Here is a 27,985-nt window from a genome sequence, read left to right as displayed (position 1 = left end):
TCTTGGTTTTGGCTCAGGTCATAATCTCATGGCTTTGTGAGTTTGAGCCCTGCATTGGGCTCTGCAATGGCAGCACAGAGCCTTCTTGGGATTCTCTCTCTCTCTCTTTCTCTCTCGGCATATTTGAAGAAAGAGAAACTCATCAAAGAAATTTTTTGTAAGTAAATTTGAAGAGAAAGTCAAAGATACCTTTATAGTTTTGGTTTGATCCATCATGACTAGACAAACTATATTGACCACAACAACAAAATGACAAAGCCTAGGTGTTATGCAAAGAAGTTCTAAGCTAGGTACAGTTATAAGATTTGAAAAATTGGTTAAAGAATGTATAATAGTAATGGCTTGTATTCAGTTGAGTTTTAATACATGAATGAATGATAGGATATCCCAGGCTAAACCACTTGGGGAGATTTCCATATTTCAAAATCTATTAAATAACTAGAAAGAACCACATGTTACTGTTTTCGGAAGTTTTCAATGGGCTGATTTAACACAGATTCTTCCATTAATAAGTGCAATTCTAAGAAGGAAAAAAAAAGGCCTTTAGACAGCTGAGAAACCTTCTTGACTCTAAGATGTGAGGGTGGGGAGAGGGTTGTTTTGTTTTCAATTTATTTTTTTAAAGCCTTGGTTACTTTCTTTAACTATTATTTAGGTTCTTATGGCCTAGATTCAAACCTTACTATTAATAAAAAGTTTTGGAGAGCAAAGTGATCCTATAATGAGGCTTCACTATTCTAGGAAGAATAAATTGTATTAATAAACGATGGGATCATCAGATAAAAAAAAGTATTTGCCATGTCCCCATCTCATGGGTAGTCATCGCCCATATGAGGCAACAGGGATTTTGTGTTACATTATGGCCACATTGCCCACTGCTCTCTGCTCTGATTCACACAGAAGAAGAATGCTTTACATTGAAGTTCCACATAAAACAAGCATGACAAGGCATACATTGGAGTTTGCTTTTATATCTTAGAACTATTTTGCTCTCAGACTAAATAGCTAGCTTAGGATATGACAGATTTAGAGATGAGCTAGTCTTTGAGTGGGTGTAGGAAGTGAGGTGTAATAAGTAAATTAAATCAACTGGCAGGTGTTGATCCACAGTGCTCTTTCAAATAAAAATTTATCTCAGGATTTAGGAAGAACTTACTGAAGGAATGGCCAATTTAGTTTTTCCACCAGTGTGTTTTACTGTTTCTCACTAATGGCCTCACTATTATTTAAGGAAACAAGGGCAAGGTCCTAGGCTCTAAAATTTCTTTCACTAGAGCCAGTGGAGCAAGAAAAAAATCCTTTGTTTGTTTGTTTTTTTTTTAATTTTTTTTTCTCTTTATAGGGTTGCTCTTCTCTTCCTTTAGCACTTAAAAGAAAAGTGGCTCCATTTTGTATCCTGGTTCACATGCCTGTGGATTATAGCATCAAATAAATACATTTTAAAAACATACAAATATGAAGTTACAATGGCAGGCACCCGAGTGTCTACATTTGGTTGCTTTAAACCAAGCTTTACAGGTTACATTTTCCAGACCCCCCCAAAAAATGCCAATCAAGATTATTTTTTGTTGCTTTTGATAGAAAATTCTTCAAAGGCTGTTGGTAATTGCAAAAATGTTCACTGGAAATTTCATCAAGTTTGTTCAAGATAAATACTTGTATCATTGTATCTTTGTCAGCTTTGAAATCTTTTCTGTTAGTTTCCCAGAGGAAAAATTATAATTTTCATACACATAATGAGATTCATTTTTACCCAGATAATGGGAAAACCAATTGTCTGGTAAACGTTTCCTAGAATCCAGCAGAGAATTGTTTATTTTTAAAAGAAGTCATAAAAATGACCTTCAAGGCACTTAGGTTAGAAAGGTTTTGAGAATGAAAGGTATTCTAAGGAATTATGCTAAACTTATGGAAAGTCACATTTATGAGCAAGAAAAAAGGATCCCTGTATAAATCTCTATGAATGTAGTGGGCAGAATGTCGAGGAAGTAAACCATATTTCATGTTTCAACATTATCTCATGATTGACAAAATCTTTCTCCAGCTCTAATTAGTGAGGTTAACTTCTTTTTTGAAAGAGAGAGAGAAAGAGAAAGAGTGTGTGAGTCAGGAAGAGGGGCAGAGGGAAGCAGAAAGAGAATCTTAAGCAAGTGGGGTTTGACCCCACAACCTGAGCCAAAATCAAGAATTGGATGCTCAACCAACTGAGCCTCCCAGGTGCTGCACTGAGGCTAATCTTTTTTTTTTTTTTTCATTTTTTTATTTTTGAGAGACAGAGAGACATAGAGCACAAGCAGGGGAGGAGCAGAGAGGGAAACACAGAATCCAAAGCAGGCTCCAGGCTCCAAGCTATCAGCACAGAGCCCTATGTGGGGCTCGAACTCACAGACCGCGAGATCATGACCTGAGATGAAGTCGGCCGCTTAACCAACTGAGCCACCTAGGCACCCCTGAGGTTAATCTTGAACTATGTGTGCCTCACTAGATCCATCTCTTGCCATTTACCCAACCTATTATTATATTGTTATTTTTCTAAATAGTTCTGTTTCTACATAAAGAGTTTCCTCTATGTTTTCTTTTTTTTCTCCACTTGGTAAACTTTTAATCCAATGTGATGATTCAACTCAAATGGCTCCTCCTTTGGTAGGCATCAGCCAACATGCCCAGGAAGGCTTGGCTGGAATTTCCTCCTGGATCTTTTGCTATTCTGTTTATATCTCTAATGCAGCAGTTATTTCCTTGTATTATAATTTATTTACCTATTTGCATGCCCCTCCACTGTCTTTAGTATGTGATACTCCTTCATAATTTTTTTATGTTTATTTTTGAGAGAGAGAGAGAGAGAGAGAGAGAGAGAGACAGCATGCATATGAGCAGGGGAGGGGCCGAGAGAGGACAGAGGGTCCCAAGCAGGCTCTGCACTGACAGCAAAGAGCCCAGTGCAGGACTTGAACTCACAAACAGTGGGATTGTGACCTAAGTGAAATCAGACACTTAACCAACTGAGCCACCCATGCGCCCCTGTGATACTCCTTCAGACCAACAAAATACCGTATTCATTTCAATATCACTGGCACCAGATATGGTGCTTGGCAGTTCTAAACGGCCTTTAGAAATGCCTTAAACTAAATTGATGCGTGACTAACAAGGAAACACTACTCACATACTTTTAAACTAGAAGAACACATATAAAATCAAAAGTGAAAGACAGGAAAGGAGAGGTGAATATTATCTGGGACAAGAAAAACAGTATTAAGATTAAAGTTTCATTAATTCTTTAAAGAGTTTAAATCCTTTTTATAGCAAAACCATTTTCCTATCTGTGTAAAATGGCAGACTGTCAAGTATGCGTAAGGGTTTGTGTGTGTAAATGTGCAAAGCACAGTGAGGTGGAGAGGGAGACAGAAAAACAAAATTTTAAACACACAGCTTTGGGTTTGGAGGAAATGAGAGAAAAAGATTGTAAGAAGCGATGCTTGTTTTCCTAACTCTAAACTAGATAATATCTTCCCTCTACCTGACCAATTTATCCACTTCAAAAAACAAGCAAACAAGGAATTAAAAATCTTTTCTCAGAAGAAAAACTTGCTAACCAAAGATGGGTTGGTAACATTCCTTAGGAGCTGTGGTCTATTACAATGATATATTTGCTGTGTTTAATATAATTATGCCTTAATTACTTGGCTTATTTTTTTTTAGTGGGCAACAATTATAAGCTTCTGTGTCATGTTAACTCTTTTTCCATCGTTTATTTCATCCCATGCTTTTTCAAGTAAAGTTTTTAACATGGCATGTTAAACATAAGAAGTTGCATTAATTTGAACTTCTACAGTGTAGGAATGTGAGGTCCGTGCATTCCGGGATAAACATCAAGTGAAGATGTGTTGATATCTTAGCAGATTCTTGTAATCCTAATATTTTTAAGGCAATATATTTATTTGTTTCTTTTTGTTTTTTTTTTTATTTTTAAAAATTTACATCCAACTTAGCATACAGTGCAACAATGGTTTCAGTAAATTCCATAGTGTCCCTTACCCATTTAGCCCATCCCCCCTCCCACAACCCCTCTCGCAACCCTCAGTTTGTTCTCCAGATTTATGAGTCTCTTCTGTTTTGTCCCCCTCCCTGTTTTTATGTTATTTTTGTTCCCCTTCCCTTATGTTCATCTGTTTTGTCTCTTAAAGTCCTCATACGAGTGAAGTCATATGATTTTTGTCTTTCTCTGACTGACTAATTTCATTTAGCATAATACCCTCCAGTTCCATCCACGTAGTTGCAAATGGCAAGATTTCATTCTTTTTGATTGCAGAGTAATACTCCATTGTATATATATACTACATTTTCTTTATCCATTCATCCATCAGTGGACATTGGGCTTTTTTCATACTTTGGCTATTGTTGATAGTGCTGCTGTAAACATGGGGGTGCATGTGTCCTTTAGGAATAGCATATCTGTATCCCGTGGATAAATACCTAGTAGTGCAATTGCTGGGTCATAGGGTAGTTCTATTTTTAGTTTTTTAAGGAACCTCCATACTGTTTTCCAGAGTGACTGCACCAACTTGCATTCCCAAGCAATATATTTATTTTTGAAGAAAATTTCTTCAAATGCATATGTGCACTTCTGTGACTAGGAAATGGAGATTAAATATTCTAGCTTCTAATCTCTCCATTTTATTAAGATGTCCAGAGAGCCTTTAGACAAAAATATTTTCTATTTTAATTGCACTCTCAGATCACATCACATGAGGCATGATATATAATATGGGGAAGCTAATTTTATATTCCTGTAATCTACAGCTCTTTTGTTCCTCTTTTATGACATGATTTTGAATTGATTTTGAAGTCTTATTTCTGGAGTTGCAAAGTCTATTGGATGACCCTGTATGATCTTTCAGAATCACACTACAACTACTTTTTTTTTTTAATTTTAAAGTTTATTTGTTTATTTTGAAAGAGACAAAGACCACTTGGGTGGGGGGGTGGGGGGGCGCTGAGAGAGAGGGAGTCTGAGAATCCCAAGCAGGCACCATGCTGCCAGCGCAGAGCCCATTTCAGGGCTTGAACTCATGAAACCGTGAGCCGAAACCAAGAGTTGAACACTTAACTGACTGAGCCACCCAGGCGCCCCTGCAACTACTTCTTTTTAATTTTAGTCTTCTGAACTTCCTGTTACTATAGATGATGGCTTGGTTGTAATGGTAAAGCATCTATAGATGAACTATGAACTCCATTCTTTGTCCCAAGTTTTATCATATGTTTTATCACATCTTGGAAGCAATTCATTTAGTGATTCTGCACCTAAGCTATGAGGTAGTGAAAGGAAACTATCTTAGACTTGATTTATTTATTTTTACACAAATCTGGGAAGATCTTTTTCCTCACTGGAAATAGCTTCACTTGATTAAATAACGTGTATTTTTAGCAGATTCTGTTAATGTGTTTTATGTATACTGATGCTTCTGACAGATAGTAGATTTTGGTTAAAATACAAGGCACCCAAATGTCATATTCCAGATGACCTTTGCAGATTCAGTTTTAGATTTATTTTGTGGGGCGCCTGGGTGGCTCAGTTGGTTAAGCCGCTGACTTGGGCTCAGGTCACGATCTTGTACTCCGTGAGTTCAAGTCCCACATCGGGCTCTGTGCTGACAGCTCAGAGCCTGCTTCAGATTCTGTGTCTCCTTCTCTCTCCGCCCCTCTGCCTCTTGTGCTCTCTCTCTGTCTCTCTCAAAAATAAACATTAAAAAAATTTAGATTTATTTTGTATAAAATTTTCTTATTTAGTGTTCTAAGATAAGCTCTAAACAATGCCTAATATGTAATATACACACATACCTTTTTTGAGGACTACATAACAAATACTATATGCAAAATTAATAATGGGAAATCTAATAATTACATTGTCTAGGAATTAGAAATGAATGTGTATTAACTAATATAGGTAGTAGAGTACAGAACAATTGGCTAATAGCAAAGAGGAAATGAAATAAAAATGACAGAGGAAAAGATGTTGCCAGGGGTTGGACAACTAGCTGTATCATATTTAATTAGATGATATGGTCTCTAACTGTACTTCTATCTATGATAGGTCCAAAAAAGGGACTTATTTTTCAAGAGGAAATAAAGTTAGGAAAAAAATAGAAATTTAAGCAATTATGTACTCATTTATTTTTAAAGAATTAGATCAACTATATTTTCATTTACCTAATTGTTTTACTTTCCTGATATGAAACCAGATTCAGGAAATATGAGTCATGTTGCCTGATACTCCCTTCTGTGCATTATTACCTGCTGGGACACCAGTCTCCCAGTTGTGAGCACATAAAGCTCAGGCAGTAGTTGTTGACAAGCTCTTCCTGCAAGAACATGTGATTCTCAAATGGAAATGACCTAAAATTAAGCTTTCTCTGTTTTGAAAATGTGGAAAATATAAACTCCTTTATGAACTTTAAAATGGAAATATGTTTATTGTCTATTCAAATGGATCAAAAACAAAGATGTTTCTTTTGTCTTTTATTTGCTGTGAATTCTTTATGTTAAATGCTCTACTGGATGCCAGTAAATCTTGAAGTCTGTGATAGACTTTTCCTGCAAACTAGCATTGGTCATTATTCATTTACTCATTAATTCATTTAATTGCCTCTTTCACTTATTTATTTATTTATTTTTTTGACCACTTGGCTGACACTGATTGTACACTAATCCACCATTCTTGATCACTCTTTTATCTGGACCCAGATCCCATAAAGGCAGACAGATACGAAAACAAATAATGATGAGATAATATAAGAAGTGCCTGAGCACGAGTACATAGTATGAAAGGTACTAATTGAGCTCAGAAAGCAGCTACTTCATCTGCCCTTGGACAAATGAAGAGAGTTTTCACAGAGGAGGGGATACAGAGCTGAGCCTAAAATAATTAATATAAGTTTTCCCAGATGTGCTTTTGAGAGGAGGTGAGTTCTAGTCCCATGGATTTATTTTCAAAGCAGAGAGATGTTTTGGATTTTTCTGATGTAATTTTATTAGTCTAGACAGCACAAGTGACTCCCTGAGCAGTGTATTTAAATAAACTGTCTTACAGAAGATGAGGAAGAGGCACTATGCAGTGTGTGCAATGGAGACCTCCACTTAAACCCTTCCTTTTCAAAGCTTTGATTACAGTTTCACGTTTCCCTATGTTAGAACACAGATGGAGGTGTTTCTCTTGCCTCAGTGAGCTCCATAGCTCCATTTCAAACCATGTACCAGTTAATGACACGAAGCTGCTTCTCTCATACACCTTCTCCTCCTCCTATTTCTATCTTTATATATATATATATATATATATATATATATATATATAGAGAGAGAGAGAGAGAGAGAGAGAGAGAGAGAATATATATATATATAAAGCATATATATATATATATATATACTTTGCTAATATACTTAGCAAATATAGAAATAATTTATTGTAACTGAAACACTGAGGGTCTTAAAAGTGAGATTTATTGAGCAGGTAGTTTGGTGGTTGATAAAAAGGCAGTCCACACAGTATCAGGTTTTAAGTGTTTAAATAGCTATTCACCTGTCTGATATTAATTTGTTGGCCAATATTGGGATATGATGGTTATAGGGAAAATGTTAATGTTATCCTGAAAATATGATTGTGTCATCACTATCTGCTTTAAGAATTTTATCAGTTCAAATTCCAAAGAAGAAAAACTTCTCGGGGCACCTGGGTGGCTCAGTCAGTTGGGTGTCTGACTTCATTTAGGTCATGATCTCACAGTTTGTGGGTTCAAGCCCCACGTCGGACTCTGTGCTGACAACTGAGAGCCTCAAGCCTGCTTCAGATTCTGTGCCTCCCTCTCTCTCTGCCCCTCCCTGCCCTTCCCTGCTTGTACTCTGTCTCTCTCTCTCTTAAAAAAAAAAACATTAAAAATAATTAAAGACAAACTTCTCAATGTTGGGCTTTCAAAACACTTTTTTTTTTCACATTTAGAGAGAATGGTGATCTCCTAGGAAAACTGGAGTTGTCAGAGAATGAAGACACAAAAATCACATCAGAGAGACAGAATTTTGACAGCCAGAGTCACCTCTTTGCACAGTGTAATTGAAAAAAACAATGCCAACTGGGGATATCAATCAATTCTTTAAAAAATACCAGTGTAAACAAAAACTATAACAAAGTTAGAAAGACTGAAGCAGAAGGCCAGGAATCTATATACTTAAGGACATTTTCTTGATTTTCCTTTATCAATTACATAGGTTTCTTAACTTTGTATATTTGAAGACTATTGTATTCTTTCTTTGTTGTTTTTTTTAATTGAAGTATAATTGACATACAATATCCTATTAATTTGAGGTGTACATTATAGTGATTTGATATTTTTATGCATTATGAAAGGATCTCCCAATAAGTCTAGTTACCATCTAACACAATACAAATTATTACAATATCATTGCCTACATTTCCTATGCAGACTTTGTATTCTATAAGTCTATGATTACTTCCCAAATATGTCTTTGTGTATTTCCTAATAATTAGTGAGGCCATAAATGCATTCATATTTTTCTTCATATTCCTAGTTACTTTTTCACCAAAATTATATAAAATGAGTATTTAATGAGATCATAACAGATACTGAAAAATGTGCCCAAATCATAAGAATTCAGTGGAGTTTTGCAAAATGTGAACATATCTATATAAACCTACATAGAGATCAAGAAACAGCCTTCACAGTACCTTGCAACTATTCTCTTTTTTTTTTGAGCTTTTATTTTTTATTTTTTAATATGAAATTTATTGTCAAATTGGTTTCCATACAACACCCAATGCTCCTCCCAACAGGTGCCTTCCTCAATGCCCATGATCCACCCTCCCCCCGCCCCCCACACTTCCCATCAACCCTCAGTTTATTCTCAGTTTTTAAGAATCTCTTATGGTTTGGCTCCCTCCCTCTCAAACATTTTTTTTCCTTCCCCTCCCCCATGGCCTTCTAAGTTTCTCAGGATCCACGTAAGAGTGAAAACACATGGTATCTGTCTTTCTCTGTATGACTTATTTCACTTTGCATAACACTCTCCAGCTCCATCCACATTGCTACAAAAGGCCATATTTCATTCTTTCTTGTTGCCAAATAGTATTCCATTGTGTATATAAACCACAATTTCTTTATCCATTCATCAGTTGATGGACATTTAGGCTCTTTCCATACTTCGGCTATTGTTGAAAGTGCTGCTATAAACACTGGGGTACAAGTGCCCCTATGCATCAGCACGCCTGTATCCCTTGGGTAAATTCCTAGCAGTGTTATTGCTGGGTCATAGGGTAGATCTATTTTTAATTTTTTGAGGAACCTCCACACTGTTTTCCAGAGAGGCTGAACCAGTTTGCATTCCCACCAACAGTGCAAGAGGGTTCCCGCTTCTCCATATCCTCGCCAGCATCTATAGTCTCCTGATTTATTCATTTTAGCCACTCTGGTATCTCAGTGTGGTTTTGATTTGTATTCCCCTGATAAGGAGCGACTTTGAGCATCTTTTCATGTGCCTGTTGCCCATCTGGATGTCTTATTTACAGAAGTGTCTATTCATGTCTTCTGCCCATTTCTTCACTGGATTATTTGTTTTTCGGGTGTGGAGTTTGGTGAGTTCTTTATAGATTTTGGATACTAGCCCTTTGTCTGATATGTCATTTGCAAATATCTTTTCCCATTCCATCGGCTGCCTTTTAGTTTTGTTGATTTTTTCCTTTGCAGTGCAGAAGATTTTCATCATGAAGATAAAGTCCTCTCTCCCAAGGTAACTGCTATAATGACTTCTAACATCATAGATTAATTTTGCACATATATGAATTTGTTCTAAATTAGAATCATACAGAATATATATATTTTTAAACTTTTTAAAAAAATGTTTATTCTTGAGAGAGAGAGCATGAACAGGGGAAGGGAAGAGAGAGAGGGAGACACAGAATCTGAAGCAGGCTCCAGGCTCTGAGGTGTCAGCACAGAGTCCCACGTGGGGCTCGAACTCACAAGCCATGAGATCATGACCTGAGCCAAAGTCCGATGCCCAACTGACTGAGCCACCCAGGTACCCCAGAATATACGTTTTTGCATATGTTTTCTTTCATACTTTGTGTTTGAGATTTATCCATGCTTTTGTATGTATAAATTTGCGATGTATTCTAAACATCACTAACTTCATGATAATTATTTTATCTCTTTTAGAACTCAATTTGTCTACAAATCGGAGCATCTTTTTCTATGCATTGTATAAAGTCATCAGCTTAAAAAAAATAAGAGGTAAGTAAAGCCTTAAGATATCGGGTTATCTTGAAAATAAAATTGTACTGATATTACTACTAATTGGGTGGTTAATATTTATTAAGGACTGAGTTTCCTTATTATTTCTTTATTTTGGATAAATTAAGCTACTTTGTACATACACCAATTTTCTCTAAGTTGTATGGAAATTTTTATATGTGAGACAGTCGTCATGTAACCTAATCCTGTGCCAATTATTTTATTTTAGCTTTAAGTAATACAGCTATTATTCCCCCCAAAGAGCAAAATATTAGGTTTAATTTGGGTTTATTATTTATTAATTAGGTTTAATAACTCCTTATAAGCTTGGATTAGTTTTGGTGCCCCTGGTCCAGCAAAAGAGTCAGTAAAAAATGACAGAGCAAAATGGTAAGCTCTGAACCAAACTGATGAAAAGCTCACCAAGTCCTCAAGAAGGCAATAAAATTTCTTAGTGCTAATGGTTTTAAAGGTCATCAAAGCACTTAAGTGCATAGAGATGTAGTTCTCGCTATCTCCAAACCCACTAGAACTTAGCTCATATTGGGAAACTGGTTGAACAATATTCTATGTCACTACAGGTTTTATTAGGCCACCTAATGTACAGATGGAAACTTATATGTTTAAAAGGAAGGTGAAGATACTCCTGGACACCAAGCCCCAGGTCTAATAAATAGTATGTAACTGTGGGAAGGGATAATCAAAGATAATGGAAGCAGTCTTGATATCTAAAATAGTTAGCTGCATATGATTTTCATAACATCAAAATGTTATAAAATTATTTACAAGTGGGAAGTTGCAAGACACCAAGAAAAATACAAATATCTATTCCATTTTTGTAATATAGTTAGATTGCCTATTTACTAAATGCAGAATATCATTTCCCTTCCACGATAATGTTAAAATAGGAGATTCCTGAACTTACAATAAAATGAGTAAATCCTGAGGATTTGGTGTGAGAAATCCAGTGTGAGAAAGCTAGCCTATATTTATACTGTTTTTCCTATGTGTGCAGTATATTGGCAGTGTTTCAAATTAGGGATGCAAAGGAAATTTTCATTTTTAAGGTTACTTGCAGAGATTTTGAGCATAATCACATTTTGAAACAGAATCTAGTTATTATAATCCCTGTTAATCTTAATTGAATTTTAGCAAATCTGTAGGAACAAAGTTGGAGTGGAGTAAACTTATGGTGGCCAAATGTTTAATAAGATGGTTTTTAACAACCTGGGAATATCACATCCAGAAATGATATTCTTTATGCGATATGTTTTCTAAGCATTCTTCCTCAATGGTCCTAAATTTAAAAAACTTCATAAGAGAAAATAGTGATATTGAAAACAGACATTCCTTTCTGGACTTTGAATACTAAAGATAAATAAAACATTTCTAAAAGTAAGGATTTGAGAGCAAGTGTTTAAATCAGGAAGATGATAAGAAAAATCATCATGAACTTTAAATAAGATATAAATACAACAGGCTTTCCCAGAAGGCTACAATTACTGACTCTTTTGTCAAATAAAGCAAAGGAAAGAGGGCGCCTGAGTGGCTCCATCAGTTGAGCATCTGACTCTTGATTTTGGCTCAGGTCACCATCTCACGGTTCGGTTTGTGAGATCTGCACTGTCAGCGCAGAGCCTGTTTGGGATTCTCTCTCTCTCTCTCTCTCTCTGCTGCTCCCTCGCTCTCTCTCTCCCTCTCTCAAAATAAATAAGTAAACATAAAAAAAAAAAAGAAAAGCAACTTGAAAGTAGAGAGTCAAGGTTTACCTAGGTGGTGACTGATTAACGGTCAAGGTTTACTCAAGAAGTATTTGTGGAATACAACTATTTTACTTATATTTAACCTAGGTTATATCTCTATCATCTCTCTATGTATCTATCCATTCATTCATTCATATTGGAGTGGACAGTGTCATATTATGTATGTCCTAGCTTGGTCAAGCCTTAATTCTAGGGCAGCTCGTTGCTGCAAATGAAATATTATACTCCAGGAATTGTCAGAGAGTCAGAAATATGAGGATAGAGGTAATTACTGACAGGATTTTGTTACTGATATTGTCATAAATACTTCATGTTTTAGTAATGATCACCATGGGCTTTTATTGATGAAATTAAAGGTATTCAAGTGTTTTGTTGGGCTACAATATTTTAGAAACATACCCACATTCATATATTCTGGATGTAAGGATACAACAAACTCTCTATATTTTGCCTTAGAATAAGGCCAAAAACTTGGCCCATAAATTGTCTTCTATCTAACCGCTGATTGGGTGGATTTTACTTGCTTGTTGCTAACAATAAGAGTAACTAATCCTGCTTAGAAGTAATCCTGTCTTCCTAAAATGAGCCTTTCATAAAAGGCAGACATCAGATTACCTAAGAGGACAGACAGCTGGCACTTCATGGTTTACAGAACAATTTATAAACGGTTTTGGTGCTTGCTTGCTAGTAAATGCTTAATAAATCTTTAGAGAAGTGGCAGAGGTTAGTCTAAAAATGCATTCATTATACTGTGATGGTAAGGTTATAAGGGAGTATTTTCTTGTAACTACCATCATATACCACAAAGTGTGTAAGAGTTTGTATGACAGGGGCGCCTGGGTGGCGTAGTCGGTTAAGCGGCCGACTTCAGCCAGGTCACGATCTCGCGGTCCGTGAGTTCGAGCCCCGCGTCGGGCTCTGTGCTGACAGCTCGGAGCCTGGAGCCTGTTTCCAATTCTGTGTCTCCCTCTCTCTGCCCCTCCCCCGTTCATGCTCTGTCTCTCTCTGTCCCAAAAATAAATAAAAAACGTTGGAAAAAAAAAAAAAAAAAAAAAAAAAAAGAGTTTGTATGACAAAAGTAAGTTTAAGTAAGTTCATAAAAGTAGTGAAGTATTATAAAGAAACACAAAACAAGACAAGGTGAGTGTAACTAGGGTGCATATGGGAAGATGATTTTATAATGCAGTCCACATTTTTATAATGCAGTTCACTGGGGAAATGGCATTTGGGCAGAAACTTGAATAAAAGGCCCTGAGTTGGAAAACAACTATGCACATTCAAGAAACATTGTGAAGACCAGACAGTTTGGGGAAGGATGAGTGATAAGGAAAACATAAGGAGAGATGGTCAGGGAAATAAACAGGGGTCAAATCATATAGAGTTTTGTTGACCGTAAGGTTTGTTTTTACTCTGAATAAATGACAGGTCATTGTAGGAGTATGAACAGGAAGGTATTCTTAACAAACTTACATTTAAAAATTATCTCTCTGGTAGCTGTTTGCAGGATAGATTTTGAAATAGCAAGAGTAAAAGTCATGAGAACAGAGAGGAATCTATTTAGTAGTGTAGGTAAGAGGTCATACAGGCTTGGCATATTGTCATAATGGAGGTACTAAGATTTGAACACATTGGGGATACATGTTTAGGTGAAGCAAATAGGAATTCTTATTGGATTAATGTAGGATATGAAGTTTGTAGAATGCGGAGGGAATAAAAAGATGCTGGAAATTTGCAATACTGTAGCAATAAGAGTTTATTATTTGGGGGTATGTTTTTAGGTGAGGCAATCAGGAATACATGAAGAATGTGAAAAAAAGGAAAATAATCAATGATGAAGGTTGCATTCCTGGCAGTGATGTTGTAAGTGATTTGGATCAACATCCCTGTTGAGAGAAACTACAAAAGCTAGAAATATATGACAAGAAAACAATTGCTTGAAAATCACACAGTGAGAAATCACACAGTGAGTGATTGTAGGCCACGATCTGGAAGAGAAGAGAAATCTAGAGGATTAAATCTAATTTGGGGACCACTTTTCTCTATAAAGTGATGACCATTGACAAAGCAGTATCAAAGAGCCTGAGAAGCTAAGCAGAACTTCAGATGCAGAGTGGGAAACTCTTATGGAGAGTTCAAGATCCATAAAAAAGCGTGGTCCAGATGAACATCCTGGCATTCAGTTAGGACTTCAAGTTGGAGAAAACAGTGAAAAGAAAATAGCCCACAGCTTTGAATAGTTTCAATTAAAAAAAGGCGATGATTGAAGATAGCTATTGCCTATAGCTTAGATTTCAAGAAAACAAAATACAACAAAACAAAAATCCATTTGTGAGGAAGATACTAGAGCTCCTAATCGATTTTACAATTTTTCATATATAATGTTCATTTAATGAATAATAACCAGGCATAGTAGAAGACAAGATTAAACTGAAAAAGCAAGATCAAAAAGACAACAGGAGAAAACCCACATGATACAGATAATGAACTTTTTAGTCGTGGCATTTAAAATATGGTCTGATGCCTTCAAGGAATTGAGTGACAAATTAGAGAACTTGGCAGAGAACTGGAAAGTGAGGGGAAAAAATTAAGAATTATGTAGCTGAAAAACACTATTACAGAACTAATTACAATTAAATTAATAGTATATTAAATATAATAGAATGAAGAATTAGTGAATTAGAAGATAAACCAAAAGAAAATATTTAAAATGAAGTCCAAACAGACAAATGAAAGACAATTTTATAAATGGTGCAGGGTCAATTAGTTATTCCTGTGGGAAAAATGAAATAAAATCTACTTCATATCATATGCCAAACTCAATTTCAATTGGATTGTAGATTTAAATGTCAAAGAAAAAATTTTTTTAATTTTTATTTATTTATCTAGTTATATGTTTATTTTTTATTTATTGGGAGGTGGGGGCACAAGTGTAGTGAAAGGGCAGAGAGAGAGAGAAATTCTGAGAGAGAAGCAGTGCTCACCCGAAGCGGGGCTCATGTTTTATCTAAAGGGGGACACAAGCTCACCCAAACAGGGCTTGACCTCACCTGAAAAAGGCTCAAGTTGACCTGAAGTGGGACTTGAACTCACAAACCATGAGGTCATGACCTGAGACGAAGTCATAAGCTTAACCGATTAAGCCACCCAAGCGCCCCAAGAAAAAAATGTGTTTAGACTAAACAATATATAACCTTATGAATTTGAGGTATAGCAATTTTTCTTAAGGGATACAAGAAGGAAAAATCATAAACAAAAGACTAATAAATTGGGCTATATAAAATTTAAGAATTTATGCTCATCAAAAAATGCCATTAAGTGAGTGAAAAGGCAAGCCTCAAAATGGGAAAATATAATTGCAACATAGATAACACATAAGGGGCTTATATTCAGAATACATAAAGACTACTATAATTCAATATGAGAAGACAGGCAAAACAGTTTTTAGAAAAATGGGCAAGAGATTTCAACAGCCTTATTAAAATATAGAATATTCATGTGGCCAATAAGCATGTAATAATACTGTGTTCCACCTCACTAGGTATCACAAATATGGAAATTGAAATCACAATGAGACATCAGTTCTCATTCAGGAGTTGGTGATGAAAGCATTAAAAATTATATCAATGACAGAAAGTGGTTCTAAGGATATGGAACTTATACAATAAGAAATGTAAATTGATAGAGCCACTTTGGAGACTACAACATAAAAGGAATAAGTGAGTTAAGGGATTCAGATATTTCTGTTTCCTTGCTGTAATTCTAACTTAAACAATTATCATCTCTAATTGCAATGCCATATGCTCAAGAGTAGCTACCAAAAATTTAAAAAACAAAATTATTTCCCTCCTCTACACAAATTTATGGTCTTGTTATATTACTAGAGAAATACACAGACATAGGTAGGTGTCAAGCCACTTATAAACAAACTTAAAACAATAAGCAAAATTGTATGTGTGTGTACATATGCTTAGTTATGTAATACCTACAATGGCATATGGTAAATTTTTAATAAATATTTATGTAATGAAAGCATGAATTCGTAACCCATGTGTTGCTAGGTATTCTCTCAAAATACCAAAATAGAATTAAAAACAAAGAAAATCTGAAAGGATAACGTAATGGATCAATAAAATTTGCTGTTATTGTCCCCAGAATCAATGAACAAGAGAAAGATGCAAAAGGAGATAATGTGTACATTGATCTCTATTTTTTTTTCTTGTTTTCCAGGGTTTGGGAATCTGGTTTATCAATATGGTGTGTGTGTGTGTGTGTGTGTGTGTGTGTGTGTGTGTGTTCTACCAATAATCTTATTATGCTAGTTACTGAAACAATAGAAATCAAGTGATTTTAGTACTTAAATGTTAAATATTTTCCATATTTGGGTTATGTGTTAATTATGAAGGTCATTTGTAACTGCTTCTCTCCAGATGGTAGGATTAATCAAAGAATGAACAACAAGAAATGTTTTCAATAAAGTGCTGTTACACATGAACAGCAAAATGGCCTTTCAAACATTTTTTATAGGAAATAGATTATTGTGTCTTAAATTTGAATAGTGAAATATTGATGATCTTTTCTTATAAATTGTGTTAGCTTGCAAGGTTATGCCACTTCTCAGTTGATTTATAACGGAAACACTCTATTACAATGTTAATTTTAGTGCACTAGTTGCTTCTTATTTGCTACTTTGGGGAAATGTAAAAAATTCAACAATATTAAATCTTCTTTTACTATGCATACTATATTTTATGCATTGGAATGTAAGTCTAGTTGAATGATTTTAAATTATATTATTTTTAATACAGCACTGAAGAAAATTAACAAACATTAAATGCTCCCAATATTCCAAATATTCTTGTTAGACTACAAATTCAGAGATGAAAGATTGTCTTCTGCCCTTTGGGAATATCCACACAAGTAAGTTAAAGTATTTTTCTAGAGTTTTCAAATCTTTTCCAAAAAAGCTTGCATTATCTTTATTTGGTTTAGTAGGAATTGAAGGCAAAAGCCTTGTTTTGAAAACAAATTTAAAAGGGATGGATGTATTTTTATCAACTGTTAGAAGTTCTGTTTGCTCTGCTGAAATAAGTTGCACATTTTTTTTGTCTCATAAGTTTCTTTTGTTTTGAAATCCCCATGTGTCTTACCAGCAGTAAACTGAAACCAAACCAAAAAAAAACCCCAGAAAACAAGAAAGGAGGCTTACATAAAACTGAATTGTAGAGCATCATGCAAACAAAGAACTTATTTCAGTGAGTTATTCAGACACAGCTTAGGCCATATTATGTGTAATTTCAAACATTAAGTAACTATAACTGCCTGTAAAGGCAGATTTCAAATGTTTATAAATAAAAATTACTATGTTGGACGATAAATGAAAGAGAAATATAAGAAAACCATAATCTCTCCCTTGGCAACATCTTTTCTAGACAACACAGGTACTCAAATTTTAGATTCTAACTCAATGTTTTCCTTTCTGACCAACATTCTCTTACAGCTCTGTAGCAATTACAAGATAGATCCTCCAGAGTAAAGGCAAAGGCAGAGATGAAGTTCAAGTGCTTCGTGCTACATTTCCTTGTCATAGGATTACATATTGATCTTCAGAAGTGGATGTGGACACTAATCATTACATTGTAGGTACCTTTTTCTCCCCTCTTCAACCTATTCAGCATGCGGCATGACAGGGGCAGCTCCCCATATAAGCCTAGTTATTCATTCATTAATACATAGAAATGATCATTCTGTATTGGTCACATCACCTCCAGGAGAATTTGTGTGATTGTGAACATTCTAGTAGGCTTATTCCTTTTATTTGTGGTTCCTGGGAGATGTTGTCAAATTGTAATTTTGTTGTACTTAATTTCCTTATTGGTGATCTGTAAATAAATGTCCTAACCTTGGGTTTTCTCCTCTCAGATTTAAACATAAAAATAGGCAATGCTTCCTGCTTTTCAGAGGATAAACAATAAAATACATTTATGTTCTCTATATTACAGGATATTATTGTTGTATATGCTGAACCAGATTCTCTGAAGGTCTGTTATAGCTTGTTTTAAGGACAGGTACCTTTAGAAGCTGTTTGGGTTTTCAGTATTCCAGGACCAATTGACTATTACCCAAATTAGATGAAATAACTAAGAGAAAGGGACTAGCATTATTTGAATAAGTGCTGCAAAACTAAGGATTTCAGTTCATCTGATTTAATTCTCAAAACAACTTCTTGAAGTAGAAACAATTACCCTCATTTTATTAATGAGGAAACTAAAACTTAGGTCAGTTACAGGTCAGGGTATAACTAACATTGCCTTAGAGCACTGCTAACTAACAGGGTATAACTAACATTGCACTTAGATCTAGGACTCCCTTTTACCAAAGTTCTTTCTACTCTGCTATGCTATCTCTCTTGCCCTGAGTCAAATATCATCTGGAAAATGCATTGGATATGTAGAATTTACATTGGTTTATTAGAATAATTTCCAAAGAAAAACAATTTTTAAGGCTATATATCAAGATAGATCTTTAAGTGACTCAGTTACATCATCTATTGCATTAACAGAGAATTGTCTTGGTGGTGCTTTCTGCCTTAAAATAATCCTGCCTATTAATATTTCAAAAAGGGTTTGTCTGTTTCTGAAAACGAGATTTGGAAGTGAAATGTGATGGGTTTTCAAACCAAATTATGGAGTTCACTGGAAAGAACAGTTAAGACTGGATGCCACATGTTGTGGCGTGAAATGTGTTGTGTTCCCGCCCTCCTAAATTCATATGCTGAAACCCTAACCCCTAGTACCTCACAATGTGACTTTATTGGGAGACAGGGTCTGTAAAGAGGTAATTAAGTTAACATGAAGTCATTAGGGTGGGCCCTAATGCAATATGACTGGTATCCTATAAGAGGAGATTAAGACACTGACACATAGAGGGAAGACCACGTGAAGATATAGGGAGAAGACAGCCAGCTACAAGCCAAGGAGAGAGGCTTTACAAGAGCCAATGGTGCTGAAACCTGGTGTCAGACTACTGATCTCCAAGAAATAAATTTTTGTAAAAGCCATGCTGTCTGTGGTACTTTGTTTTACAGCAGCCCCTAGTAGACTAATATGTCATCTTATTTGGTACTTTAAGAACTAAGTTTTTTCTGGCTCACATTTTCAAGAATATTCACTTGGGACTTATTTTTAAAATATAGAAATGATATGAGATGGAAAGAAAAATGAAATTAGTCATAAATAACTACGAGCAGTCATGTTTGTGATGGTATTAAAGAAATACTCTGGATGTGATATGAGAGCTTAGAATCTCTATCATTAGGTTGGATGAACTGTAACAGTTCTGTGTACTCTACTGTTAAGAACATGAAAGAACAATTAATTAGAATGCTGCAATTATACATTGGTAGTCAAGTGTCTGTAAGATTTGAAATGAAGACAGTGAAGAAATGTTTTCACCAACAAGCTGACCCAAAGTATCCAACATCATTGGGCTCACCACTGCTTTGCTGTAGGCTATTAAAGAGTTCAGTTAATATGCATATTTGTTGTGTAGGTAGAACAACAAATTAGGTTTGAATTATTCATTAATATGATAGTAGAAATTAATTTAATAGATTGTATAGCTAATCACTTAGCCAGTTCTGTGGCAAGTGGACACATGAGTTTTAATGGAGAATGTATGAAAGCTGAACCAGGGACAGTATATACTGTGGGTGGGTGTGGGCAGAAGAAGGGGAATAGTAAAAGAATAAATAGGCATACAAAGAGAGACATAGTCCACAAGCGAAAAAAGATGATCTGCTTTAACCTAGAGCTGGTATTATATAAAAGTATGACAAGAAATGTGGGCAAGTTTGTCATTTATAAATTGACAGTGATTGCAGAGAGGTGGCGGTGGTGATAGACATCTCTCAGGCACATAGTGGGCAATTGAGTCATAACAGCAAGCCTAATAATATGATTGTGCACCTGATATCAGCCATGCCCTGATTTTGGAATTAAAACATTTCTAGGAGAAAATGTAAGGTATATGCATATCCCGGTTTGTTTAGGGCATTCTTTGTTTTCTCCGTTAGTCCCCTGGTCACTACAGGTTGAACCAAATGAAATTGTCCATTTGAATATTTGACCACTTTGACATATAAAGACAATTTTCATGTATATTAAGGTAATATTAATAAAATCTCCTTTGACTCTCAAGAGTGTCTACATGTGATAAATTATATGGTCATTCTAATTTATGTGTGGTATTTTTATCTTTCCAGGGTTGTCTGGTAATGATTTTCCTTATTTATTTTATTTATTTATTTTTTGAAGTTTATGTATTTATTTTGAGACAGTGAGAAAGCATGCGAGCAGGAGAGGGGCAAGAGAGAAAGGGAGAGAGAGAATCCCAAGCATGCTCCATGCTGTCAGCACAGATCTGATGCCCAAAGCAGGGCTAGACCTCTGGAACTCTGAGATCATGACCAAAACCAAAAGCCAGACACTTAACTGACTGAGCCACCCAGGCACCCCACTTATTTCTTTTAACTGACATCCATGATTTGTTATATTTAGAAACATCTTTCCTTTTTGAAACACATGCACACAGGCACAAGCACATACACGTACAGCTGTAGTGAGAATAGAAACCAAGAAAATGAGCCAAATTCTTCCACCACCAAATATGAGACCAGTAACAAAACAATATATTTGTATTAAATAGGTGTTGGAGATTAAGGAGTGCACTTATTGTGATGAGCATCAGGTGTTTTATGGAAGTGTTGAATCCCTGAAACTAGTATTACACTGTATGTTAACTAACTGGAACTTAAATAAAAACTTAACAAAATAAGAAAATAAAAGATGATCATCTTAGCTTGCAATTTTAAAATACTGCTTAAGTGTTATCTATCTTTTTGGAGGGAGAAAATAAATATATTTTAAATAAAAAGATAAATTTCACTGTGTCCTTAGTTAGAAACTGATCATATTTCTTGCAAAAAGGAAGCATAAAGATTTCATTCTCTTACAACCCAGTAGAACTCCTTACACTAAATTCAGTAGATATTGGAACCTCTCCTAGGACCATGACACAGACATGTAATAATTAACTTTGTCAGATGGCTAGCAGCTGAAACCAATAATACAGCAATGCAGACATGTACTACCTCTCATAAAGAGAATGGAAACTTACCTAATAAAAAATATAAAATCATTTTTACAATCACGATAAATAACCATTACTGCTTCATGGTGCTTTTACTTTAGTTATTCACTTGTTCTAATATATATAAAATAATCAATAATCCAAACTCCAGTGGCCGAAATTGAATTACCAAGCCCCAATAAACATGCAATCTATCCTTTACTTCCAGTATTGCTATTTCTTTCATTATGTGGTATTTTTTTATATTTGTTTATTTGCCCTTTATTTATCATCAAATATGTCAACAAGGGCAGGAAATCGCTTTTCAGTTAAGGTTAATGCCAACATTTCTCTCCTTAACTAGTATTAAAATATGGATTTGTTTTCTCAAGAGCAGTTGTGCCTTACTTACTCCACTAATCATTGTGCTGCTGAACTGCAAAGAATGGAGAGAGGGTTTGTTGACAATTCTCTACTGCAAAGGAAACTCAAATCCTTGAAAAATGCAAAAATGGAGGTATCTGCAAAGAAACTGTTAAAACACAGCAGTCTACTGTTATGTGTGTGTGTGTGGTGGTGGGGGGGACTTTCATTGCATGTTTTTAGTGCCCTAAGCAAGTTTACCTTTTATTAGAGATCCCTTTGGGCCTAGCTATTCTTTTCTTTTAAAAACTGAGAGTTACCAGACTGATTAAATTGATTAGCTTAAACTTAGTTTTTCACTTACTTGCTCTCTGATTATGAAGTTATTCTTTATAAACACATTTGTAAATCCTAAATGTAGAAATAAATGCACTCATCATTTCTTAGCCACCCAAGTGGAATTGATAGCATACACACACACACACGGGCACACTTTCATGCACAGAGAAATTTAAATACCAAACCTTGAATGAGACTATGCTGTATATGGTCAGAATTAGACCTTGAATGGCATAGTTGGGTACTAAAAACTTATTTGTGTTTCCACAGGCAGCACTACTGTTAAGTAATAAAGTCACTGGTTCATACAAAGTCCATTGAGAATTAAAGACTAATTCATTTCACAATGATTACTAAGTAGAGAAGACAACATGAGGAAAAGTAAAATGCATAATGTATGTAACTTAAGAAATGTACAGTTTTTAGTATTATATGGGGGGGGGAGCCTAAAACAGTATAGTACAAGACATCGCCATGAAAGAAAAAGAGAAGCGAGGAATACTTAAAATGTGGGCATAATTTTTCATCTTTACCCTCTCGTCTGACTCTTACATACTGCTTTCACACCTTTTAGTGTCTTCCTCATTTTCAAAACGAGGTTACCCACGCTGCACTCAGGTTGCCCCTCTCTGAAAACCCGTCTTGAGATACTCCTTCCTTCTTTTTGTCTTTAATTTATCCATTCATTCAACATATATTCTTCCCTGAGTGTCCCTTTGTGCAGGTACTAAGAGATACTGAAAAGAAAAAGACATAGTTCCTTCATGCTAAGAACCCATGGTTCATAGTGGATGCCAACGTGTAATCAAGTAATTGGAAACATGTAAAATATAGGTATATAGACAATATACAGTGAGGGTACAATTGCTTGGGAAGTAGTGTGTGGGGACTCTAGGGAAATAAAACCAGATGTGAGCTCAGACTCCTTTACCTTCTAGCTGTTGAATCTTAGCCAGTCCTTAAACCTGTCTGATCCTCCATTTCCTATTTGTAAAATGGGAATAATAATGCCTGTCTTGCTGTATTGTTGGGTGGGTGAGAGAAAATGCATGCAAAGCGCCTGGAATTTAACAGATACTAAGAAACAAATGCTAGGTAGTTCATATTCAGGGGAGGCCTGGTCTGCCATGTCAGCAAGCAGTTCTGAATGCTCCTTGTGTCTGCTAGAAATTCTTTAAATATTTTAAAGCAGCAGAATGACAGGGTCAGAATGACACTTTAGAGAGATTAGTTTGGCAACAGTGAACGAAGAACCTGGAGATCAGAGACAAGTTAAGAGACTATTGAAATAGTTCAGGCATGAAATTAAAGGACCTGAAAATAGAGGATAGAAGGCATCCCAGGTGACTAGATTGATAAAATGGAAAAGATTTTGCAAGGGAGAAAAATGGCACTTCATCTTCAAAAGAATGGGCACTGGTATCCCTTCAGGGAGAAGGGAACCAGCATTATCTTACACCTAACAGTTGCTCACATTAAATTAGACATTTTAGGCATATTAACTCACTAAAATATTCCAGTAATTCTATGAGTTATGCATTGTTCCCTCATTTTTTAGATGAGAAAGCATTAGTAAGTTAACTTGCTCAAAGATGTGCAGGTGGAAAATGCTTGAGTAAGCTTCAAATCCTGGTCTTTTGCTGCTAGAGTATATGAGCCATCCATTATCACACTAACCTGCCTTAGAGAGCAACAGTGAACATTCAACAGTCAGTATTGGGAAGTGATAGTGATAAAGGTAACAATAGGAATTGAACAGGAAAGAAGGTGTTGGGGACACAGAAGGCAATTTACTTCCTCCCCCAACAACCCCTCTAATAGCCACGAGTGGAAAATGTACTGCTCAGCTAGTGTCAGGCCCTGTCTCTGCACTCTCCCGCTGGGCCTCCTGCCCACACCTCCCACGTGTATGCACCCTGGTCTAGATTCTCACGTCACTACTCTACTTGAGGAGTGTGGTTAAGAGGCATACTGAACATGTTCCTCACAGTTGAAAGTTAATCAAGATTCCTCTTAATTTTGATTCATTTTTAAGTTTTATTTAACTCAAAAATGGTATTCATATTGATGAGTGGGTCTCAGGCACTAATTGATATCAGTATTATTATCTTTTTTATTTTTGCACACGGAATACTTTTTGCATAATTTTTGTTTTTTGTTTTTTGTTTTTTTTGTTCTATGGGTCTTAAATAGTATTTTGGCTAAAAAAAAAAAAAAGTGAAGAGCATGAAACTTTGACAAGCTGTCAAATCAAAACAAAACCTGCACTAAGCTCATGATTTTTCACTGGAATACACAGATCAAGTCTATGTCTTCCAGATCACCTACTTTAATCATTTGATAATTTACCCTATTCTCTAAGAGAGTTTTAGCGAAAGCAGTTTGAGCTGTTGAGTGCAGAATGTTTGAGAAAAGTCCACATTTATAAATAACAAATAGGAGAACTGGTAGACCATAATAAGAAAATGAGAAAGAAAAGGTTACATATTATATTGAAAAATATCTAACATTTAAGGCAATAACAGTAAAGCCTACTTCTCCTTAGAATATTAATCATAGATATAATCTTACTTGTACTTGCTTGACATTTGTATAATTATCCCAACTGCTATAAAAAAATCACCTAAATAGAAAACATGCCCATGTTATGAAGTCATAGAGAGAAGAGAATAAAGCATTGTCTTCATTTCCTTACAACATTTCACTAGTTAGATAGCTTAACAAAACTCTGACAAAACTCTTTTGTTTTTATGTTTGTTTTTCAAGGAGAGACTAAACAGCTACTAAGTTTTAAAAAATGGTATCAACTTACTGGAATGATAAAAATAATTCAGCTATTCATCTGGCTTTTAGGTAGGAACATGTCTTTATCATCCCAGATAGATGGAAATGTCTTGACTTTTATAAGTAATTGTATTCCATAGCCTCCCTTAATGAACAGACCCTTTAAAGGGGGGGAAAAAAAGAAAAAAATTATTATAGTCTAAATCTCTCCTATTGTAACCTACGTCCACTTCTTTCATGTTCTCCTAGTCACCATTTGTAAGTCATAACGTTCACACTTAAAAACAAGTGACCTTTACTATGTGATGAGTTGTCCTTTGTTTTTCTAAGTTTACTTCTTTTTTTTTTTTTTTTTTTGGTAATTTCTGCACCCAATGTGAGGCTCGAACTCACAACCCCAAGATCAAGAGTAGCATGCTCCTCCCACTGACCAAGCCAGGCTCCTCAAGTTGTTTTAATATAGTAAATGCTCACAGACCAGGAAAACGGCAGTGTGCACAGGCTTCATCCATAAGGGGACAAATCAATATTTCTTGAACAATTGTTAAAGTTTTTCCTGCTTTTTTATTTCTCCTAAAACAATAAGATTGTTTTGTTATGTAGGTACTACATTGTTTTATTTACAATGAAGCATTTTTATACCCTTATCCCTTGGCTTTTTATGGTTTATGAGACAAAACCTTTTGCTTCTTAATGGTTCTTCCTTAAGGTAGTTCTTCTGATGCTAGCATAAAGAGACTTTTTAAAAGGGACTTTCACCAACAAAGTAACTGTTTTTGTTTATTCCTGAACCATCTTTGAGTTTTTATGTGGGAAACTAGCATTGGAGGATAAGAACAAATAAGAGAGATAGGTGGTCAATTTTGTAATGTTAAGATGCAATTCTCAGGGACTTTCTTACCAGGGCCTCATTCAGTCTAATAGAGAAGCAAAGCTTAAAGACAAGGTAAATCTTCAGAAAGAGAGAGAAAATCTGAAAATAGTTCTGGTACAGTTATAAACACAAGAATATGAAGGATATATAACAATAGCCCTGTATTCCTACATAATATTAGGCTTGACATTTTCATTTTTCCCCATTCATACTTGTGGTAATCTATGGCGTTCCAAGTTTTTCAACGCAGTACCCTGAACTGTGGTCCTGACTCATATATGCTATATATCCTCCTAAGTACCACTTCTCTCCCATGCTAGCACATTGATTTACATAACTAAAATAGCGACATTTCAAACAAATGTTTAGCAAGATAGCTTAGCAAATTATATTAGTTCACTACAAATTATCATAATGTCATTAAAACAATGATTTTGAAGTCCATATATCAACATTAAGATATGGTAACTGTAAGATATTGGGTGTGGGAAGAACCAAAGCTTGGAGTTACACTGTAACTAGTATCTTACTGTTTAGATATAGTAATGAAAACTGTCTTGAAGATATATACCCAAATGATAATAAAGATTGCCTGAGGGTGATAGGATTACAGACTATTAATTTTCTCTTTTCCTTTCTAGATCTACTGCAACATAGCCAAGTTGCATCTATAATTTTATAAAGTACTTGAATGAGAAATTTCTCATCACTTTAGAATTTAAAATATTTTAATGATAAATTTCTCATAATTTTATAATTTGCAATATTTTAATTGTCATTTTCTCAATCACACACTGAAGTGAGGAGAAACTAAAAAGGAGGCAATTATGCAGAAAAGGTAAAATTTAAAATAGCCATTTGAGGGGTGCCTGGCTGGCTCAGTGGGTAGAGCATGAGACTCTTGGGTCGTGAGTTCAAGCCCCACAGTTGGGCATGGTACTAAAAAAAAAAAAAAAAAAAAAGGAAAACTGAAAATAAATAAATAAATAAAAGGCCCATTTGAGGCAGTTATTGAAATGTGGAAAGAACATTAGAAAAGAGAGGAGCAAGGTTAATGTGGTCCGGGCCTTGATGTGTACATGTCCGGAGGACAAGCCAAAGTCCTGACCTGGCTGGCACATGAGACTGAGCTACGGCAGCAACAGGAAGGCAGGTTGTGGGTCAGGTGCTCAAATGAGCCAGGAAAGAGTGCTGAGCTGCCAGGTGTCAGAGAAGCAGATTAATGCAACAAGCCCAAAAGGAAAGTATCGGTACAGCTTTTAACGACTTACTGCCACGGTATAAGCAGGAGTCTGAACTGGAGAAAACGCTGACTCCCCTGTTCCACTTTCTCTAAGAAACGGGCATTGCTCCGGGACAGGAGGTCATGGCGAGGATGTGATCGCGCGGGACTCGCAAGCAGGTCCTGTGTGAGGCGGTCCCCCACACCCCCTCCCTGCAATGTACTTCCGCTGGGGAATTTCCACAGCCGCCAGGCCTTTTGGAGGATGCGGCCTGCGGGGAGCTGCCTGGGCATCGGGCAGACGCAGGTAAGGCCTCTGTGTGAACGTTTAAGATTTGGTGAGCGAGTGTGGAGATATTCTGGTCTTGAGGCTGCCGCTGGCGGCGACCAACGTCGTAAGGAACTTCCCTTGTTTATCAAACCTGCCACCTGCAATCCGGGGTGGCCTTCCTCTTTCTTCTGTCCTCCTCCTCCCCCACCTAGGTCTTCGCGGTTGCAGATCCCCCGAGAAGCTCCTGGGATTTCGGAGCAACACCAGTGGAAGGCCAGGGAGGTCAACGGGCGGTGGAGGTTGACCCGTTATTGAGGAAGACCCCAAAGGTTCCCGCAGTTTAATGGACCCTGGGGTACTGAGTCCAGACTTGAGAGAAGTGTCAAGTGTTCCCTCCCAACCTCTCAGGAGGCCTTGGCAGAGAAGCCTGGGGGCCTCTGCCAAAGGCCTCAGATAAAGGGATCCAGAGACAAAGGTGCCCGGGCTACAAATGCAAATATACAAAGGGTATGACCGGCAGAGGGCGATGCGTCTTTGACTGCTAACCCCGCCCCTGCTTCAAATACCGCAGTGCATTGACTGTGCACTAAGTTGCGCTTACCGAGGGCAGCTTCTGCCATGAGACCGGCCAGGTAAACGGCCTTTTTAAATTAACCATGGCCAGGCCTGGAAGATCACACAAAGGTCTTACTGGGAGCTGAGCATCTCAGATGGCCTCAAATGGTGAAGGTTACAGATGCCATCATTGGAGTCTGGTGCTGCGGAAATTTTTTTTAAAAGTCACACAAAAATTGTAACATTTAGAAAGGTGCACACTGTGTGTGTGTGTGGGGGGGGGGGGTTAGCCAGAATAGGGACACTCACTTATTCACTATTCAGATATGAGTATGGCAGGCTCATTTCCAAAAATATAAAGAATTTATAAAAGAAACCCAGAGAAAATGAATG

The 27,985-nt window shown here is 36.1% G+C and overlaps 1 long non-coding RNA gene across 3 annotated transcripts in view; it reads right to left on the bottom strand.

Annotated features, from left to right (window-relative positions):
- LOC131494262 (uncharacterized) overlaps positions 1-26,907 on the bottom strand; it is an 83,021-nt gene extending 56,114 nt beyond the window's left edge. For 2 of the 3 annotated variants that reach the window (XR_009253280.1, XR_009253279.1), the window contains exon 1: positions 24,699-24,779. This is a non-coding gene — a long non-coding RNA (uncharacterized LOC131494262). Of the gene's footprint in view, positions 1-24,698; positions 24,780-26,815 lie in introns of those variants that run through there. The other variant, XR_009253281.1, reaches the window with a different exon arrangement.
- Positions 26,908-27,985: the final 1,078 nt, after the last annotated feature.

The sequence above is a fragment of the Neofelis nebulosa genome, chromosome 14 (genome assembly GCF_028018385.1).
Source record: "Neofelis nebulosa isolate mNeoNeb1 chromosome 14, mNeoNeb1.pri, whole genome shotgun sequence".
NCBI lineage: Eukaryota > Metazoa > Chordata > Mammalia > Carnivora > Felidae > Neofelis > Neofelis nebulosa.
This window is presented reverse-complemented; position numbering and strand designations above follow the sequence as displayed.